General features: G+C 30.2%; 1 protein-coding gene across 1 annotated transcript in view; it reads left to right on the top strand.

The window, feature by feature from the left end:
- LOC142319896 (uncharacterized) overlaps positions 1-20,503 on the top strand; it is a 143,255-nt gene that overhangs the window by 79,777 nt on the left and 42,975 nt on the right. The gene's annotated exons all lie outside the window — the stretch shown is intronic.

Raw genomic sequence — 20,503 nt, 5'->3', positions numbered from 1 at the left:
AAGAAAATTTATCTTTAAAACTTGGAAATATGCTTCTCAAGATATTTTTCAAGCCATTATTTCATTCCTTTCTCAGTGCATCTACTATAACTAACGTACTTATTACAGTTCATACTACAGTTACATATCTATAATAATGTGTATGTAATCACCCCTCATAGTATAAACATGCAGCTTTATCACATTTTTGCACTGACTAATAGAGACACTCATGTTAGCTATCAATTACAATGAATAACTTAATACGCTAAAATAATAGCTAATTTAAAGGCTGATATCTAGATTTATTAATTTTCTGTTGTGTGTAAAATCAATTGCACATCTAACAACAAAAGTACATAACAATTACAAACCATCATTAATACAGATTACCAACATCTTCAATTCAGAAGGATACCATGTATTTTTCAATGCATAAACAGAATACAGAAGAATGCATTACAAATCAACAGAGACACTCCCTTAACATCATAGTAAACTAGAAGAATACAAATAAGCTTCTGTGATTGCACTAAATGTAATGTTAAAAAGTGCATTTATCCAGATAGAAAGGATGCTTTCAGGACAAAAGTTAATTTAATAGCGAGAAAATTGATGTAAGTAACATCCTTTAAAATTAAATAAAAATTTGAGGTCAACTTTAATTAAAAACAAAAAAAAAACACATTAACTAGTTTGGAAAAGTGATACGATTTTAAACAGAACAATTTACCGACAAATCCTAAATATTATAAAATTAAATTTGAAAGACATTCTTCTTAAAACATATTAAAAAATTTTATTTTTTCATGGGTTGGCTAACAGCTTATCAGTAATTAAATTTAGTATCAAGCATTTGAATTTTCATTTGAGTGTTGTTTGTGTTGTTATTGTTCGGTCAGTCATTCAGAACGGGTGATACCATAAATTTGTATTCATTTGGAGAGTTGATGGACATGTTAACTTACGGTAAAGTAAATAAAAATGGATTGGTTACTGTGCATGAATTTATAAAATTTTAATTGATGAAATATTTGGGAAGGCACATAGTTAGTCTGATAGAATCAGACTTGATTAACTTTAATTTTTTTTTAATTTAGATATATTGATTTATTAATAATTATTAACCTGTGATTGTAAAAAAATACAATAAATAATAATTCAATAATGACAATAAAAAAATTAAAAAAATATCAGAAGCTAATAAAATAAAATTTTATGTACTTTTCATTTTAAAAAAAATGTAGTTGGTGTATAAGGAAGTCGAATGTGCTGTCCACATCAGATTTTTATTTAATCTCAGATCAAAAGCCACAAAGAAGCACCAAATTTCCCCCTCAATGTACACCTCAGAATTTTAGTACTGTTTAATTTCACAGAGGGAACAGAAAGCAGGGCTAAATATTTCACGAGCCAAAACTCGCTAACGAACTGTTTTCTGACCTATATTTACATCTATTTTTTTCTTATTTTAGCTACAGAATCATCTTTTGAGAGATTGCTGTGCCATTTGGAACCACCCAGTATATTTGTATTAATTCTGTGTAATTTATCTGTTGTAATTAATTGGCATGTATATGTGTATATATATATATATATATATATAGCCTAAAATAACCTCATATGTTAATTAGCAATAACAGAAGTGATAATTTATTTAGCATATAAGAAATTGTTAGTTGCTTATCATTAATGCTTAGTAATTAGCATATTTCTTTTAGTCATCATTGTTTTATCTTATTTTTGCTTACATTAGTCATACTCAAATATTTCATTGTTTTGTACTTTCATTTTCATTATTTTTTTTACCGTTTCATTTATGGCTTGTTCATCACACTTGAAATGATAATCTGCATAAACATAGATACAAAACTATGAAAATTAACACTTTAAGCCAAACCTACTTCTTTTTGCTGTTCGTTTTATTAATAAGTTAAGAGAAGATAAAATAAAATTGTTTTATATGTATAAAATATATCTGCAAGAAGTATACTTGTAAAAAATTTCAATGAAAAAGTGTAAGTAGAAGAAAAGAAATGAACTGTATTATTAATGTTTTATACAAACTGCTCATGAGGAACAATGTACCTTTAAATCCCCCAACACTTTGCAACCAGATACACACTAATGAATTTGAAAAAAGTAATAAAGAGAGGACCAAGCAAAATCAGTCAAAGAATATAAATGACAAATGTGTATGTATTTGATTTCTTAATTGAATACAATTAAAAGATTGTTAATTAATTTCTTAAAATTAGATATTTTTGTATCATATACAATGCTCTTTTGATTAAACTAATATGTCTGACTATTGTATTTTATTAATCAGTTTGTTGATGAGATTCTGATCAGCTGGTTCAGTGAAATTGCACACTTTTTGCTTTTATTTCCCTAGCGAGGCTCGTCCTATTGTTGACCAAGGTTTCTCATTTCCTAAGTTAAAAAATTTGACAACATTTTTTTTATCACTGGTAATTCCTCTAACCTCCTCAGAAAGATGGTACAGCTTGTATGCAATTTTATGCTTTATTCTGGAGTTAGTAAATGCTGACAGATAAATTGCATACATAAGTAACAATAATGACTAATCAAGATAATGGTTGCCATTTTCACATAATTTATTTATCTTGAAAATTGCTGTTATATATTAGAACTAATTTTAATAAAATTTTGTAAAAATATTATTGTGTTTCACAGTGGAGATTTTATTTTTATTAAATCAACATTTTAGATTTATTACATACTTTAAAAATCCTCTAATATTTTAAGATATACCCTGTTGCAAGGAGACATGGTTTCTGATAAAAAAAGATACATTCATTTCTTTAGGCTAGGGGTGCTCACTAGAATTTCTATGAGAGCAAACCTGATGATACCAGGTTTCTGTAAGGACCACATGTGTTATAATAAATAATTGAGGATTTTAAAAAGGTTATGTTGGGTGTTTTGTAACTTAAAACGAGTTCCTTTTTCTATTATATGTAAAAGGTTTTTTAAGCACTTGATTTATTTGCATAAAAGATTTTCACTTTGTTTACTCTCAGTAAATTGAGCTTCAATATTGAATCTTCATAAAGTTTCAATATAAAATAAAAACCAAATTTTTAAAAGTTATTTTATTTACAAGGTGTTTTGTCAGAAAAGCTAACATCTTGAAATGACTCATAAACTGTAGAAAAAATATTTACTACAATAAAAACACTTTAAACCTTTTTATTCAAATTATTAAGAAGATACAAGTATAACAAAGTCCCATAAAAATTTTTAGTCATATGTGACAACAAAGGTCTCATTCTTGACTCTTTGATGTTGATGGTTGAAATCGTTTACAGTTTTGTAATATTGCAACCACATTAGCAGGTTCTGAAGCAACTGCAATTTTTAAAATGCTGTCATCTACCTCATTAGTAAATCTGGATCTGTGCTTATTTTTTAATCCAATTTCCAGTTAACAGAATGTTGATTCACAAACAAATGTGAATGTAAAAATACATGCATAGTATTTTTTTTGCACATTCAGTTAATTAGGATATTTGTCTTTTTCAATTAAGGACCAGAAATCAACATAAGCTTTTTCTTTGACTTTCTCAACAAAAACACTTTTTCAGTTTGATACTTTGCTGAAGATCAATAATTCATTTTTCAAATGTCTTGCTTCGCACCCAGATATGGAAAGTTCAGATTGAAACATTTGCTGTTATTATTGCCCATGGATTTTCCTACAACAGAAACTGGTCATGATACTTTTTGAAATCACTAAATCTGACAGACATTATTTCTTCCTTAAGATATGACAATTCTTTTCATCAGAAAGTGTTTTAACAGGTGGGAAAACTAGAGACATCATTCTGTGAGAGTTCAACATACACATTAAGTTATTCTTTGTTAGAAGGTTAGTCCAGTATTAACAATTCCCATTGTGTCAGTAAGGAATGCAACTTTTAGCCAGTAATCGAATTCATAAACTTCAGAAAATTCTGTATTTCTTTCAGCTAGAAAAAGAGTGATTTCATGATGAAGGTTGAAAACCATCCCTAAAACGTTTCCCTTACTTAACCATCTCATCTCTGTATGGTAAATCACATCACCATATTGAGATATAAGTTCCTTAAAAAGCTTTGAAACATTCTGTGATTTAGTTCATCTGATCTAATCACATTTAGAATTCTCACGACTGTTTTCATCACTGATTTCAAATTGTCCCCATATTTAATTGCAAGGCTCTCTTGGTGAATAATGGAATCAAAACTTAATAAGATCATTTTCCATATGTTTTTACAACAAATTCACAAAGCCTATATGTCATCCATCCACTGATAGATGTGCACACAGAAAAAAACATTTTTAAGTCAATGCCGTGATCACTAAAAGACTTAACTATTTCCTCAAAGTAATCAACATGACATGTTTATCCAGTCATGGAAATCATGGCTAGAAATTCTTTAATAAAATCATTTCTTGTTACAAACCTTACAAATGGGAGCCATTGTGAAATGGATGTCACATCTTTTGATGAGTTAATTGTAAGACTTCTTTATTTTTCCTGTTTAGCCTCTGGTATTTACCGTTCAGATAATACTTCGGAGGATGATATGTATGAGTGTAAATGAAGTGTAGTCTTGTACAGTCTCAGTTTGACCATTCCTGAAATGTGTGATTAATTGAAACCCAACCACCAAAAAACATCGGTATCCACGATCTAGTATTCAAATCCGTGTAAAAATAACTGACTTTAGTAGGACTTGAACGCTGGAACTCTCGACTTCCAAATCAGCTGATTTGGGAAGACGCATTCACCACTAGACCAACCCAGTGGGTTGATTGTAAGACTAAAACACTTTTCTGTAACTCATCAATAAAACAGAGCAGAATGTTTACCGCTACTTCTTGTGATCATTTCATATAAGTTGAATCAGATAGTGGAAGTTTTGTAACTTCATCAATTATCTGTTTACTGGAAAATTTTAAAATGTTTTGCATACTGTGACAGTACATTCTTTTACAACTTCAGAAAATGGCTTCATTTTTCATGTTAGAATTTCAGTTGCAAGATAACATGCTTTGGTGGTAAGCTCATTTCTGTTCATTGCTGTAAAAAGTGTGCTCTCTTCAAAAGAAATAAACTTTTTAAAGAGTTTAGATTTTTTGGGGTATTTCTCTACAAATTTTGAATAGGCTGATGAATGATGTCAATGCTGTTTATAACATTTGTTTCTCAAAACCATTTCATGACATGTTAAACATAAATAACATTTTGTATTACTGCACTTATACAACTGTATACTACTGTTTATATTATTATCTCTATACTATTGTTTATTCTATCTCTATATTATTGTTCATCAGTTTTTAAATTAAGATGTATTGTAATGAAATTTGTGTATATGAAATCTGTAATCATTGGTTGGTTCCCTATTAAGTCCCTGGCACTTTTCATTTATTCATTTTTTTTCTTTTTATACAGCAAGTGTAACTGTTATAGAAAACCAGACATTTTACAAACCACGTCTGAAAATAGCATACCTACAGTAAAAAATACTAGTATCCTGTGCCAGGCTTAAGAGGGAAAATGAGGAGTGAAGTGATTACCTTTTTAACTAAATGAAATGTTTTGTTGCATGTTAGCATGCCAAATTACTGTAATGCAGTCACTCCTGCTAGTGACACCTTCAATTTTTTCTCTATAGGGACAAGCTCTATATAGATATTTTTTCTCTATAGAGAAAAATTATTACCATCAGAGATTGACTGGAGTTATTTGTCCTTCAGGTACCTTTACGTGCATTACAGATTTGAAGAGTCTATGATACCTGTAAGATAGGTAGAAGATACTTATCTCTAGATAAGATAGATAGGTATAAGGTACCTGTTTCTTCTGTAAAACAGTCCATTATGATATACTTTGTCTCAGTTCTGTCAGGAAATATTATTACCCTCTTAACACCCTCCTAAAAAAAAAAAAAAGGTAATGTCACTGTTAACTGTCTGAATATCTTAACACAAATTAAGTATAATTTGAAATATCATCTACCATTTACTTGAAACACCTCATTTAAATTCTGCCTAATTAAGAACTGTTTTTAATTAAATTTCATTCTGTGCCCTAAAATCCGCCTTAACTCTGTCTTAAATCTGCCTTAACTTAAAACTGTGGCTGATAATTAGATTTTAATGTAGGAATTATAAGAAAAAAATTTAACATTAATATAGAAAATAAGAGCTTATATAAAGGTAGTAAATAAAGATAAAAGTAAACCGTAATACTAAAGACCTAAAGTTTATACCTTCACATGTTGAAGGTATATTTTTAATGGGTAAAAAAATGAAATATTGATATTGGATAATAAATTATGGATTGATTGAATGACTACACATGTGCATATTTAATATCAGAAGGTACAGGTACAATATAACTTTACAATGAATACTATAGTATTATTACTTAAGTATTTATCATGATTTTAATTATTTTATTAAAGTATATTTAAAAATTCTTATGTTATGCGTACTTTATTTATTTATTTGTTTTTATTTTATCTTAACGATTAAAAAGTATTATAAAGAAGTTGTATGGGATTGCATAACAAACCATTTAGATGTGTAGAATTGTCAGTTATGTGAAGTTATTGAGGACATCATCTGTTATTTGTCAGTTCAAAAGATCATTGACCCTATTTATTGCATTTTCTAATACAAACAGTTTATTATTATGTGAACTGTTTATATTATGTGAACTATAACACAATCATCATTGTGTTATAGTTCACATAATTAAAGTATTATTGAAAAGAAATATTTCAATATTGCTCCTAAGATATTTTTGTTTCTTTACATACTGCATGTATATTTAAATATAATTATGACGCTAAATGACTTTTTTTTTATATGAGGTATGATTAGATGGGAGGTTTTTTATTAGAAAATTTGTGCATTGGAATAAAAGTATCTATTGTTAAACATAATTTTCAAAAAGGTAAATGTCTTTTATTTCAGCATGTGTCTTTTATTTCAACATGTAATGATTTTCCAGTTTTTTTATTACATATGGAAAAATTATCATGTTAGGAGAAAACATATGGAAACATTTTTTCTGTTTTTCCAGCCATTTTAATTTTAAAAAAATATTAAATATACTTTTTTTAAACATTAATTAATCTTTTTATTAAATTTTTTCTGAAAAAAAAATGAAATTGTTAATAATGTTGTGCTTTCAAAATTGACTTTCTGCGATTTTTATTCATGGGATCCTTGAATGCATTCAACTGATTTTTCACTATATTTAGGCATGTTTGTATTAATTAAAACTAGAGAAATTGCAAATATAATAATATTTAGGTAAGTGAAGGACCTTATTAAATTTTTGTCAAAAGAGTGTTATCAGTACAGAATAAATTTTATTTTTTAAAATATAATTATGCTTTTTTAAAAAAAAAACTGTGAAAAAATCTTTTTTATTGCATGTAGACTCTTTCTTCCATTTACACACGTTATCTTAGCCGTTCTTATCACTGTGATTATGTAAAGCACCTAAGGTACAAGAGGCACCAGTCAGAGCTGTTTTCTCTAAGAGTCAGTGACGGCTCACGTATAGGCACTGTGGAACTGCAGCAGCCCCTATTTCCACTTGCTGTTATCAATCAAATTTAATATAATGAATCCTTTTTTCTGTAATTCTTTCTTCATTTCTTTCTTTATACTTGTACAATATATAATCCTTAAGCTTAATGTCAGTAGCCATCCCCAAGTTTATGAAAAAGATACAAAATCTTTTTATGGAACTGTCGCTTCACAGTTACAATGGCGTGGTGTTTGGCTGTTGTGCGCATGCACACATTCACGGCTCGCATGCGAGGCTGCAAAGGAGAGAGAGCACTGTTGCTCCCATAGTGCCAACCTTGGCGTGCTGGTGGAAGGTAGTTTTTTTTTACTCCACGTATGTATGGAATGTTCCTTGTTTGTTCCCTTTGTTAGTTTCGTCGGTGGAAGGAATATGAAAGTGGTTTAGTTGATTTTTCAGTAGTGATTCAGAAGATGGCAGAAAGCAAGGGCTCTTTGATTGCCAGATCTGTCAAAAAACACATTGGAAGGGTAAAAGAGAAGGTAGTTAGTAAAAACTAATTATGTATTTATTTCCATGTACATAGAAATTTAAATTAAGCTTCGTTGAACTGTAGTGTTTTTAAACGAACATTTTATTAATTATTATCTAATAATACTAAAAAATATTATCTATTTACATTTTATTATTTATTCGGTTAAACCGAATACCATTTTCTTGTACCATATTATGTGTACCATATTCTTGAATGTGATAAAGTTTAGAATTAGATTATTATCCTGCTTCCAGCTATTTTATTTCATTCATTTTTATTTTGTTCTTTTATTTTACAGCAAACTTTAACCATGACCTTGAACAGGCCCAGAAAATAAGTTTCTGGAGCAATACCCCTCACTAATCTTAGCTACGAGCTGTCACTGCACAAAACTCTTCTCAAGCAACCCTTCAATGCCAATTTAAAAGCTGAATGTAAAAATTACAGAAATCTTTTAGGCGAACTAATAAAAAAGTGTAAACATGACTATTTTAAAAGTAAAATTTTACAAGCTCAAGGAAACTGTAAAAACAAACTATGAGTTATTAAAAAAACAAAAATTATTCCAGAAATAGATCATGAACATTTTATTCGAATAGATAATGAATAGGCGGAAAAGTTGTTAAATGCAAATATGTTTACTATGTATGTCAGTGATCAACCAGATGTGGTTATAGCAACTCATGGTTTATACATTTTTTTCTAACAAATGAAAACTAAATTATCAATATAATTAATTACTCTTCTCAAAAATAATTCTACTCCTGGTATTAAAGATTTTAAAAACAAACTTAAAAAAAAAATTTTCTCCTTATATAATACCTAAGCCTATTAAATAAATAATAAATAAATGTTTTGCCCTAGGGTTCTTCCCAAATAAATTTTTAAATCGATAATATTATACCACTCTTAAAGACGGGGGATCATTGTATTCCCACAAATTACCATCCATAAGCTTGTTAAATGCTCTATCTAAAGTTGAAAAAATTGTCAAATCACAAGTGACAAAATATTTAAGTAAACTAAACAAAATTCATGCAAATCAATATGGATTTCAATTAAAAAAAAGAACCCAAGATCCGATAAATTACCTTATTGGCTCCATATTAAATAATTTTAATGATAATGAAAAAAACATAGTAGCTTTTGTATATCTGGCAAAAATCTTTGACATCATCCCGCATTCAAAGCTGCTACAAAAATTAAGTAGTTTGGGAATACCTCACAAATTACACTGATAAACATAATTTCTGTTTCCTAACATGTGATACATGATTTTAATCTGTTTTTTGATGCTAAAAATGAATATGAACTCAGAATCTTTCTATCACCCATCATTTTTGAAAAAGTTTTAAATTTTAATTAAAGGATTTTTTTCATTTTTCAACGTATAGTTAGCATTTTAAGCTCCTACATTGTATTTTGTTAGCTCATTTTTTATTGTTTAACTTTGTTAACATAATTTGTAAGCTGTAAATAAACAATACTAGACAAAGAATTAAATCATGTGATAGTCACATATTATGACATATGTACCTATGGTTTGGCGTGAAACAAAGGATCATGTAACCAATTGTTACTTTTGTTAAACAAGTGTGTCTGGAATTTCTAAAAAATCTAAACATATTGTAAAATATCCTTCATTGCAATCTGCAGTCACAGACGTGTACCTCACAGTGAAATTATTCCAGTTCCTGTGAATGTATGTTTCAAAAGCAGCGATGAAGAACCAGTCAGTACTGAAGAAGACAACAATGATTTTGATTTTGAATTATCTTCAGATAAGCCACATATATCACAAGGTGAAGGGACTTTGTTAGGGATTTAAATTTATCAAAAAATCAAGCTGAACTGTTAGCATCAAGATTGCAAGGTTGGAATTTACTTTAAAAAATTTAAAAAATTTGTGTTTTCGAAGCCGACAAAAAGAACTTTCCGAGTACTTTATTGATGAAAATAATTTGGTTTATTGCTCAGTTATTGATGAGCTTATGTTGCACTTAGGACAAGTTTATAAACCTGAGGACTGGCGCCTTTTCATAGATTTGTCTTAGTATAGTTTAAAAGTGGTTCTATTGCACAACAATAACAAATATCCTTCAATACCAATCACTTATGGTATTAATTTGAAAGAGACATGCGATATGATGAAAGACGTTCTTGAAAAAATAAATTATAATAAACGTAGAAGGAACATATGTGGTGATTTGAAAGTTATAGCTATTTTGTTAAGCTATACTAAGTACAGAGTGATTCAAAGAAACGGGAAATTTAAAAAATTAAATAACGTTAATGAAAACGTTTTTTTTAGAAAATGATTTTATTTCAAAATGTTGCCATTTTAGGATACATACATTTTAGTTTATTTTTTTAAAGATGACATTTTCCAGGTGACCTCCTCTTCTACGTAAACACTCACGAAGTCTCTTCGTTAAATTGTTCATGGTTTTTCTAACATCTCAACTGGAATTTCCGCAATTGTTTCTCGGATCTTTGCCTTCAGTTCTTCCGTTGTAGCAGGTCTACTGTGGAACACTTTGCTTTTAAGGTGACCCCACAAAAAGTAATCGCAAGCTGAGAGATCAGGCGATCTGGGAGGCCATCTAATGTCACCATTTCGTGAAATTACACGTTGTCCAAACAATCGGCGTACAGCTGCCATCGATATTCGTGCAGTATGTGACGTTGCTCCGTCTTGTTGAAAACAGGCTGTGTTAAGAATTGGTGGAAATCTCTTTTGTTGTTCCACAACAAAGGTTTCAAGCATGGCTACGTAACGAGCCGACGTCACTGTAATCGCAAGACCGTTGTCATCCTCAAAAAAATAAGGGCCTATAACACCGTAAGATGACATAGCACATCACACGATCACTTTCTGGCTGTGCAACGGACGCTGGTGTAGCTGCGTAGGATTTTCTTGTGCCCAGTATCTGAAATTTTGCTTGTTAACAAATCCACTGAGGTGGAAATGCGCTTCGTCTGACATCCACAGTTCGTGAACAAACTCTTCGTTATCATTTATCTTCTGAAGCATTACATTACAGAATTGTGCTCGCACAACTGCATCGTTCGGTTTCAGTTCCTGGACGATCTCCAACTTGTATGGATGGAATTGCAAGTCCTTCGCTAACATTCTTCGAACACTTGAACTATGCAATTGTAAAGATGCTGAGACGACGAATTGACAGATGTGGATTTCGTGTGACAGCATCTTGTAACGCTTGAACATTCTGTGGTGTACGGACGGTTCGCTCACGGCCTGGAGGTTTCTTCTTCATTGCCGAACCAGCTTTCTCAAAATTAAATATCCATGTTTTAATTGCATGTGCTGATGGAACACGGTCGTGCCGTCCCAGATTAAAATGACGACGAAATTTTCTACGCGCTCCCTCCACACTGTCATTGTTTTTGTAAAACGCTTTGATAGCAAATGCACGTTGCGCATCACTCCAAGAATCCATGACAACTAAATGGCAGGTTAGGTTAGAGAGGCTGGCGCCACTTATCAAGTGGTACCAATCACCTACGGCTACCAACACAACTTTCAAAATTTCCCGTTTCTTTGAATCACTCTGTACATGTGTTTTCTTTGCGAATGAGACAGCCAAGCTAGGGATAAACATATTACCGAAGAGTGGAAGAAACAAGATAACTTAACTCCACATGGGAAAAATATTATTAACGAGCCCTTAGTTGAACCCAAAAAAATATTTTTACTCCCTCACCATATCAAGCTAGGACTAACGAAAACCTTTGTAAAAGCAATGAAGGATAGTCCCGGATTTTTGTACATCAGGCAGAAATTTCTGAATGTAAGTGAAGGAAAAATTAAAGAAGGAATAGTTGTTCGTCCTCAATTAAGAGAGTTGGTCAAAGATGATGTACTTAACTCAGTGTTAAATAATATAGAAAGTGCAGCTTGTGCTTTATTTAAAGACCTTTGCAAAAATGTTCTCGGCAAACAAAAATCCGACAATTAGCACGAGATTGTTAATCAACTTCTTACTTAATGGAAATGGAAACAAACATGCTAGTCGATTACTGTTGGACATTAATGTGTGATGTGCCTGAGCCTATAAATAAAAGAAAAGCATCAGCGAAATCATTCTAACACAGGTATAGCCATGCAAAATTATTAATTTTACAGATTTTAACTATATTTACCCTTAATTTTTTTGAAGCGTATTTTATTTAAAACTAAGGGCGATAGAAAAATTTTGCTTACAGATCTGTAATGTACGCAAAAAGCAATTTAAGAAATGGTATCACACTTAGAGAAACATTAAACATTTTTTTTTTGTCTGTCAGTGTTATTAATAAGTTATCTAAAAAAAGAGATCGCAAATACTTAACGATCGATAACAATACCAGAATAAAGCACTTGACTGAATATGGCTTACCACAGGGATCAGTCTTAACCTCTATGTTATTCTTATTGTACATAAATAACTTACTAAAACTAAAAAACTGTGGTATATCTTTCGTTAATGCCTTGATTTTCACGGGCTCCTCATTGGATTTGATTATAACATCAGCTGGTTTTAGGGTGTCAAAGCTTGGGTTGACAAACATCTACTAATCGTAAATGTTAAAAAAGGGTGTTTATAACGTTTTCTAGAAATCAGTATAGGCAGCCTCCTAACCTAAATAATTTAACCGTGCATTGAATAAACTGCAAAAGGCCAATTTTTACCCATGTTTGTGTACCTAGAAAAATTAAATAAAATATCTTGGCGTCTGGATAGACACTCATCTTAAATGTGACGCGCAAATTAACAATATGTGCAAAAGAATTAAACACATAATCCTTAAATTCCACCAAATTAGTAAACTAAAAAATAATAGTATCGCTAGATTTTTATATTTTCAGTATGTCCAATCATAATTGCACTGTGGAATATATTCATGGGGTGGGGAAAGAAACGTGCACTTTAATAAGGCGTACGTGCTACAAAAACATATAGAAGCAGCCTTAAATAAGTCCAGACTTTACCCTAATCAGATCTATTCCGGGAATTTAAATTACTAACAACGAGACATCTCGACGTCAAAAGTATTGTTTTATATATTAACAAAAACATTAACACTTGTGATTCATCATATAATCTTTTTTTCCTGTTATTACTTCAGAGGATGATATATATAAATGAAGTGTTGTCTTGTATAGTCTTAGGTTGACCATTTCTGAGATGTGTGGTTAATTGAAACCCAACCACCAAAGAACAGCGGTATTCAAATCCGTATAAAAGTACTGCCTTTGCTAGATTTGAACGTTTGAAATCTCGACTTCGAAATCAGCTGATCATTTTATCTGCGGCCATCTATCACCTTTATAATATTACGACATGACTCACATCTGTTGTATGGAGAAAACTTCGTGTAACTTGTAGATTCCACAAACAGCTTATCCTCAACTTTATTTATGAAGGAGAACTCCTTACGTCATCTTGTGCAGTCGCAACTAACCTAGCTGGTTGTTTTTCTTCGTGTCCGTAAAACTTCATAAACTAATGAATTTAAGATATAAGATATGAATGGAAATATTTCCGTTAAAAATTGGCGGTTCGGTCGGCGAATTAAATGCTCCCTTTACATTCCACGAATTATCGTATGCATTAAAAAACTTAGGTAACGCCTCCCCTGAACCTGATAGCATTCGTCTCAGTATGCTTTCAAATCTTCCCAGTTCGGCCCTTCATCACCTACAGCGTATATATAATGGTTTTGTTCTCCGCGCAAGTCTTCCCACCCATCTGGTCGGAAGCAATTGTCGTACCAGTACTTAAACCTGGTAGAGGCAAAGCACGCTCCTCAGACTATCTCCGACCTATCTCCTTGACGACCGTTTTATGCAAATTGATGGAGAGAATGATGAACCGAAGGCTTACCTGGTATTTAGAGAAGCACACTCTTATATCTCCAGAACAATGTGGTTTCCGCCAACGACGACTTTCTATTGATCGTCTGGTATCACTGGAAACAGATATCCAAAATGCTTTTCTGTTCCACTAGCAACTCATAGTAATCTTATTTGACATCAGGAGGACGTACGTACAAAAAAAAAAAAAAAAAAAGGGAGGGCGTACGACACAGCCTAGCGACGAGTTATTCTAAGTACCCTTAAAGAACGGGGAGTCATGATCAATATACTTGCCGTTATTAAGGGTTTCCTAAATGACTGTTCATCCCATGGAGAATGGAGTGCCTCAAGGAAGTGTATTAAGGTGTCACCTTGTTTACTATAGCCATAGCCATCAATAGTATTATTAATATGTGCAACCACTTGTTTCATGTTCTCTATTTGTTCACGACTTGTTCAACAAACCCAGCTGAGAGACTACTACAGATACTATATCTCGCCTCGAACTTGGTCCAGAGTCACCGGCTTCATGTTCTTACCATTAAAAAAAAAGGCTAGTCTTTTCTCATCTACGAGACCATTTCACTCCATAAGTCCTATTCAGTGGAAAGCCAATTGCTATCTCTCCTGATGTTAAATTTCTAGGTTTACTTTTCGATAGTCGCCTTACGTGGGCCAAACACATTAAACAATTACAGGCAACATGTTTAAAAATTCTAGATATACTATGAGTCTTTAGCAACACTGAGTGGGGAGCTAACTGACCATGTATGTTGGGTTTTTATTATTGTTTAATATGATCCCATTTAAATTATGGTTGTATATCATATACTATTCAGGGTGTCATACTGTGCTTAAGATGCTGGATCCTGTATACCACTCTTTTCTTCGTCTTGCTGCTGATGCGTTTAAATCAAGCCCTGTCGCAAGCATACTTGATTGCGGTGAGCCATCACATTGGGATAGGCAGGACTAGCTGCTAGCATCTTATTCTGTTGTCTTAAAGAACAACCAAATCATTTAAAGGACCTAAAAGCAGTCCTTGCAAACCTCATTTCTAACAGAAAACCATCTATGTAATACAACACCAATGAATGTCCATACCCAGCATTTAATGTACCTTTTACATTTTGATTCAGCTAATAATTTCCCAACCTATCTCCGTACATATCCTACAGGGAGACTTGACCCCATTAATTTTAATTACGACCTTATGGTATGTAATAAAAAACGAACAACTCTTTTCGTTTTTCAGCAAACATTTACAATTCGGGGACAAACCTAGATGCAGTAGTATACACAAATGGGTCGAAGCAGAATGATACCGTTGAATATGCTTTGTTGTAAATGACAACAGAAGCGACAAAACTTATGTGTTTGGTCTACCTGGTATTACAAAGTGCCTACAATGCTGAACTGTAGCCATCAAAATGGCTGTGAATATCATTAAATCAAAATATCATTGCATCCTTATCTGTAGTGATTCATATAGTGCTCTCCAAGCTTTAGAGGATTTCTATTCCATTCATCCTATTGTATTGCCACCAAAATACACAACAATCGCTGAATTAAACTCCTACAACACACAGGTGAATTTCTGCTGGATACTTAGCCATGTGGGAATCCTAGGTAATGAACGTGAGGATTCCGCTGCTAAAGATGTACATAGCCACCCATCTTTCAATGACTGATTTTATTTTTATTTTAATTTTTAATGTGACAATTCATCATTATCTTCCTAGTTTATTACTTTGATACTGTTATTAGGATCATAGGTTATTTAAATTTATTCTTTTTTTATTTGTGGCACAAGAAGTTTTAAAGAAAAAAAATTCCTATCTACTCTTTTTTAATATTTATTTGTATTTTATTCTTTAAAATAAAATTTTTTTATCTATTTATTTTGTTTTATTGATGCCATTATAAAAAAAGAAGTTGTAAGAATAAATTATCACAAATGAGGGTAAATTTTGTTGACAAGGCAAGGTTAAGTGAAATCCTGATATCTAATATTAGTTTGAAATGAGAATTTGTATATGTGTTTATCTTAACTTGTGAGTATAACCTGTTTTACCAAAGCGAAAAAAAAATAAATAAATTTTTCCACTTACCATTTTAGCTTTATAAAATTTTTTCGCAATAGGATCTTCTACCATCTATTCATAATACAAAATTAATAGGACACTTTCATAACAAAGTGAGTGAGTTTGTGTGTTTGTGTGCGCGCACGCATATGTGTGTTTTGTCAATGGAAGGGAAAAATTATAATGGCTCGATATTAATACAAATATTGAATTGAATTGTTACATTTCTTCTGTTTGCATTACTGTGTTTATATACTAATTCACATCTATTCATCATTTCCTTTTTATTTTCACATTTTTTTTTTAATTTCTAACTTAATGATGCTCTTTTTAATGTATGCATATTTTGATATAAATGAAAGCTACGGGTAAATGTGATACAATAACTCTTATTATCTGCAAACTTATCTATGTTCAGTTATATTTTTTTTACATATCTAAGTGTTGCTGTTATCTTAATTAGAGTTAAATTTGTGGTTAATGTTATCATACTTCAGGTTGTTCATAGGTCAAGATTTTTGTAGATATCTTTTTTATGTGAGCTTTTTTATCATTTGTAAATAATTAATATTAAACAATCATTAAAATTGTTTATTAATTTTTTAGCTACTTCAAAAATAAATTGAAATCATTTTATTTTCTTACAATTTAAAGTACTTTTATCTTTTTTTTTGTTTGACTAAAAAAATCATAAATCTTCTCATTAAAACTTTCACTTAGTTATTTATAATTAAAACTACAGAAGAAACATCTAACAAATTACTATAGTATAATTTAGAGCTTAGAAAATACCTTTCTTTTGTGTTATCAGTCATTTGGTTTGATACTGTTCCTGATTATTTTTTTCACTGCTAATATTTTACTCTCAGCATATTTAATACATTCTAACAATTACATAGTATTAGTTTTATATCCTAGTTTTGTCTTTTTTATGTTTTTTACTCTCTTTATCTCTCAATTATCAAATTAATCTAAACGTGAATATTAACATATTGACTTACTAGTCTAGTTAATTTTTTTATAAGATTATACCTCAGATTTGCCTTTTTAAATTTCTATCTTTAAATTGCTTCATTTTATAATTTAAATACCACATAATTTTTTAACATCAATTTTAAAAATAATTTTTATTATTTTAATTCCTAGGTTGCCTATTATCCATGTTTCGCTTCAATAAAGTACAATTCTTTAATATTTCATAACTATATTTTTTAAGAATTCTTAAATAGTTCAAAGAATTTATATAAATCTCTATGCATGATAAGACATAGTTCAAAACTCAATAATAGTTCTCAAAACTAAAATTTTTGTAATCCTTACTTCATTTTGTACAGTAAATTTCTAAAATATTTATATTACTTTTCACTGTATATTTAACTGAAGGCAAATCTATCATCTGTATGACGGATGCAATCTTAAAGAGGTACATTCTCCTCTACCTGTTATGTAGAGGAGGATAAACTTACCAGAGGCAGGAATATGTGTGCTCGCTATAGAAAAGGAAAAAAGTTATCATATGAACTTTTGAAATAGGTAATGAGTACCAGTGATGGTAGAAAATAGTAGGAATTAATATTTAATTTCTTACTAGAAGTGACAGAATTATGTTATTTAGGTGGTAAAAAGTGTGAACAAATAAAAGAAAGATATCAAAAGCAGAATTGCATAGCTAGAAGATAATAAAAAAAATCTGATGTGCACAACACATAACTTCCTTGTATGCCTATTATATTACATTTACACATTTAAAAAAAAATGAAAAGTATATAAAATTTTATTTCATTATAAACTTGTGATGTTTTTTCATATATATATATATATATATATATATATATATATATTTTTTTTTTTGTTGTTATTATTGAATTATTATTAATTGTAAAAAATTTTTTTACAATGAGTGGTTAATAATATATTTAATAATATATATTTAATATCAATATATTTAAATTAAAAAAAAAAAGTTAAAAAAAGGAGATGGAAGTTTGATTTGAATCGATGTGACTTCTCCTAAGATCCAAATACTTCATTAATTAAAATTTTATTTGGCTATAACTCCGGAACCAATGAAAATAAGTACGATTTGTGATACATTTTTAAGGCTCTCAATGAGGGCTTATTACTGCAGCTAAGAAAAAGTCTAAAATCCAAATATTTTTGGATTTTCAGCTTTTTTGGACACTTGGTTCAGTTGATTGCAATCAAAAGAGGAGGTGCACAACTAGATGTTAACAGCAGTACTAAATTCAAAATTTCAGCATCCTACAGCTAAACATTTTTGAGTTAGGCTAGACACATACATATGTATGTATCTCGCCTGTACGGCATGTATGTACATAGGCGAGATATGTACATACATGCCGAAACTAGTCAAAATTTATACAGGGATAGTCAAAATGGATATTTCCATTCAAATCTGGAAACCGAAATCGAGATCACAGTACTTCTTCCTTTATTTTGTATAAGGAAGTATAAAAGGCTAATATCAAATAAGACCCACATGAATATTAGTGTATCAGTCATTTATCAATAAGGGCTGGGATTCAATGGCATTTTTCATACACTATAAGATCTACAACACATTTCAAAATAAGCTTTGAATTTAGAGTTGAATTATTGTAAAAAATATGTCAGAATGCATTGTTTAGTATGCTCCACGCTCTTTTCCACAAATTATTATCTTTTACTTCTTATCTTTCCTTCAACCTGTTATCCCTAGTGTTTTTTTCCTCTTAATTTTATTTCTAATTATATATAGTTTCCTGTATTTGTCATCTGTACCATTTTATACTGCCTACACTCATTTGTTATTCTCAATGTGTCTTAGAAATAGTTTTCTACTGACTTTTATTATTCTCCCTAATTTTTCTTTTCCAGGGTTAAATATTTTCTTATTTTCATGCATCCATTTTCTATAATATCAGTTTTCCTGTGAATTCTTGGCACTGTTTTAATGGTTTCTTTGAACTTAATCACTCCATTTAATCTACTTCCATCTCTTTGTGATAAGTTTTGTCTTTAATTTCATCTTACATCTTATATCACAACTTAAGGGTAGTTATTTTCTGTCACCTTCTGAATGAGTTTACTATAGAAACGATTGGGCTGAAAATTTGTGTCTACTTGTAAAAGATTTCATCTCAATTTCTCAAATTTCTTTGCCTCACCTATATCTATTTTCTTATTGTACGATTTTTAAAAAGAATATTCTCAGTAATTAAGAAACATTTTGAAAGTGCATGCACACATGTGTGTGCATGTGCACACACACATATCTGTCATATAAGAGAACAAGAAAGAATAGAAGAAGACGACACATATATCTTTCATAAATTGGTTAATAGCCATATTTTTAGCAAAGGTTGCATGTACACAAATATGTTTGTAAAATAATGTCGGAATGTTAATTTTATTTAGTCAGTCTACACAAATCATATTTTAATCAAGAATTTAGCAACCTATTTTTATATCCTGTAAAATTTAATCTTTTGAATTTTTTCCAAGATATATTTTTGTTGGAGGTAAGGATAATAAATATTTCTTATGATCACAAGCTTAACAGTCAGGTATGACAATTTAGTTCCTAACAGAGTCTCTTAATCTAGATGCAAACAAAACCAGTTTGGTTATGCTACCCCGAGATTTTATTGTTTAATAAAACTCCCAAATAAAAAAAAATTCTACACTACAGGCAACAAAACTATTGTTATTAATGAGAATAGTTTTTATGTGATAAATAACTGTATATCCCATACTGTTTACACAACACTTAAATATATTAATTAGTCGTTATTAATATACGCATATATGTAGGCCTATCAAAGCTATTGTTCTTCCACTACATGTTTATTAACATTTATTAGTTAACAAGAAACAAGCCAAAAGAAATTAATTTTTTTATTTTCTTTTTTCATATGTCTTTAACATATAAATGTGTAACAAAAAGTAAATAAATATTTTAGGAACAACTGTACAAAAGAAAAGAAAAATTGCAAAATGTAGGTTTCAAAATAATTGATTTTTGAGTTTTGATTTTGTTTTATCTATTTGTATTAATAATAATTTTAGCATTGTACCTTGCATTTATGATTGTAATATGTTGAATTGTAATTGATTTAGAAATTCACTGATATTTTGCAAAATAACTTAAGGCCGCAATGTAATATAATTGGTTGAAAATAACAGTAAATTGAGTTTAAAGTACGCAAACTAGTACATTTTTTTAAAGAACTTAAAAATTCTACATAATATAATTAGATAATTTGAATAAAAAATAAATAATCAAGCAATTCTAAGAAAAACATGATATTCTAAACAGTTACAATTTTAACAACATTATATTAAATGGAGGAAAGTTTTTTGACCTTCTACATTGTTATTAAATCAGTAATTTATATGAAATGGATCATCAAGTTTGGGTCTAGCTTATCTTAAAATTATGCAATTTCATTATATTAACAACCATTGTATGACTCAGGAATTGTTAA

This window comes from Lycorma delicatula, chromosome 2 (assembly GCF_047948215.1).
Source record: "Lycorma delicatula isolate Av1 chromosome 2, ASM4794821v1, whole genome shotgun sequence".
In the NCBI taxonomy this organism is placed as follows: Eukaryota; Metazoa; Arthropoda; class Insecta; order Hemiptera; family Fulgoridae; genus Lycorma; species Lycorma delicatula.
The sequence above is the reverse complement of the archived record's forward strand: the minus strand, read 5'-3'. Positions and strand labels throughout refer to the sequence as shown.